Raw genomic sequence first — 2,500 nt, 5'->3', positions numbered from 1 at the left:
CCTCAGACGCCACCGTGCACAGCGACACCTCATCACTGCATCAGTCCGGCGTGCAGATCAGATGAGCGTAGTAACTACCACAGCCGTGTGCCACTCGGCCTCCCTACCTTGTGGATACAGACGTGTGGAACTTCTCGCAATGACCAACGCCTGACCTTTTTACAGCTACGATTTCACCATCGCCGTCCATTGTACGTCGGGGATTCTACGTCATGTTTTTTAAGGTCTTTAAGCGCGAAGGTACGACCCCTTAAGCACGACGGTACGACCTCTTGGGTAAAAGTGGCTCGGGCCTTTTTTCCCCCCGGCCCATAATATTCTGGTCAAAAGGTCACTTCATCCTACTCAAAGGGTCGTACTGTTGGGCTTCAAGGGTCGTAACGTCGTGTTCAAAGGGTCGTACTGTTGGGCTTCAAGGGTCGTAACCTCGTGTTCGAGGTTTTGTTTTCATGTTCATTCCGGTCATAACAATCGACAGTGGTCAACCATGAAAGGTGAAAATGAAATGAAAATGTCTTAAAGACAATATCACCTTCGATGGGGTTTTAATATGGGCAATATCAAACCCTTACGACAGTTCCCAAAATGACAACATCACCATTACGATGATTTAAAATGACAATATCACCATTACTGATGATTCAAAATGACAAAATTTTCCCCTTTGTTTAGTTTAATATTTCAACCCTCACCATTACTGATGAGTTCAATATGACAACATCACCATTCTGATTTATTCAATTGACAAAACACCATTACTGATGGGGGTTTAATAATGCCGTAAACCACCAATGAGCGTTTAAAAAGATTTTGGGGGCTTGCCCACCTTAACGAACAGGCTCCCACCCAACCACCACCACCTGTTCTCTACGTTGTATAAATTCAGGTCGTAACGACCCATCTGCCTCGTTAGGAATTCTGGTCCCCAAAAGAGGCAATCAGGGGGGGGGGGGGGGTTTGGGGGGCGAGAAAATTTTTTGCTGTTAAACGGCCCTACATTAATTAAACCCCCCCCCAAACCCCGACTAAAACTATCCGGGGTCAAACTTGTAGACCATTAGGTCAGGGTCGTTAGCCAGCGGAAGGGCCCAAAGGGTTTTACACCCCCAAAACACACACACACACTTCATAAAGCCCAGCGTTACACCTCGGGCCAAACAACAGGAAAAAAACCCAAAAATTCAACCCCCAGTAAAAAAACCCGGGGTTCGAAATCCCCGGGGGTTAAAAAATGGGTTTCATAAAAATACTTTACTATAATCAAAAGGCGGCGGGGAGAGAGAGAAGAGAGGGGAGAGAGAAGAGGAGAGAGGGGAAGAGAGAGAGAGAGAGAGGGGGGGGGGGAAGGGTGGGGCGTCCTCGATTTACAGAGGAACACAGACACACACTGCAGAAGAGTGGTTCTCACCCCCCCCCCCCCCTCCTGAAATGTTTTAAAAACCGCATTTAAAACTTTTTCTGAAAATCCGAAACTCTGGCGTGAGTCCCCGGTAAAAAACGCTAAAAACTGTGTTGCTCATTCTCCCCCCCTCTCCCCTTCCTTCCTCTCCCCTCCCTTCCCCCTTCCCCCTCCCCCTCTTTTTCCTCCCCCTTAAAATATTTTTTTTATTTTTTTTTTTTATATATATATATATATATTTTTATATAAAAATATATATATTTGGAAAGGGGCTGCAAGTCAGATTGCACCAAATTTCCCCAAAGCCTCCCCGAGACTCTCCTTTCCCCCCCCCCGCCCTCCTGCCCCCCCACCCCCCAGCATCATATTTACATATTTCAATCTCCCGCTAATGAATTTAATCAACGCTTAGAATATATCGCATATCGGACAATTTATTCAGGCTGCGGGCGGCGTGGAATTCCGCGTATATCTATCGCATATCGAAGTATGTTTCATTAGGGCCAAAAATTATTAATGGCCCTATATATCGACAGGTAAAATAAAAAGGGTTTTTTTGGGGGTGTGTGTGTGGGGTGTATTTCCCAAATTTAAACCTTTACCCTTTAAAGGGTTAAAAACTACGTATATTTAACAAACTGTTCCTTTTTCTCTACCAAGAGGGAGAATGGTGGAAGGAAAGGGGGGGGGCCCAAAGGGAAATTTCCGAGCCGCCGGGCGTTATGTTCCAGCAAGACGTGATGGGTATGGGTTAGCCAAGGAAGTGATGGGTATGATGTGGCTTAAAAACCCCCCTCACTCCTCGGGGTTTTGCAACACCCCCCCGTTAAGGGGCAAAACCCCACCCGCCCCCCCTCCCCCCAAAAACCCCTTTTTTACGAAAACCCCCCCACTGTTACGTTTTCTGGGTTCCCTGATATCGTATCGTCTGTTACCCCCGTTCCTCTCTCCCCCTTCTCTCTCTCTCTCTCTCTCTCTCCCCCCTCTTTCTCTCTCTCTCTCTCTCCTTACGGGTCAATCCCCTCCCCAGATACACGTCCCCTTAATACTCTCTCTTTTCCCCTTTTTCTCTCTCTCCCCTCTCCTCTCTCTCCTCTCTCT

At 47.2% G+C, this 2,500-nt stretch overlaps 1 protein-coding gene across 8 annotated transcripts in view; it reads right to left on the bottom strand.

Annotated features, from left to right (window-relative positions):
- The window catches only part of Rbp6 (RNA-binding protein 6), a 1,275,347-nt gene that overhangs the window by 432,359 nt on the left and 840,488 nt on the right, over window positions 1-2,500 (bottom strand). The gene's annotated exons all lie outside the window — the stretch shown is intronic.

This window comes from Panulirus ornatus, chromosome 29 (assembly GCF_036320965.1).
Source record: "Panulirus ornatus isolate Po-2019 chromosome 29, ASM3632096v1, whole genome shotgun sequence".
Taxonomy (NCBI): domain Eukaryota; kingdom Metazoa; phylum Arthropoda; class Malacostraca; order Decapoda; family Palinuridae; genus Panulirus; species Panulirus ornatus.
The sequence above is the reverse complement of the archived record's forward strand: the minus strand, read 5'-3'. Positions and strand labels throughout refer to the sequence as shown.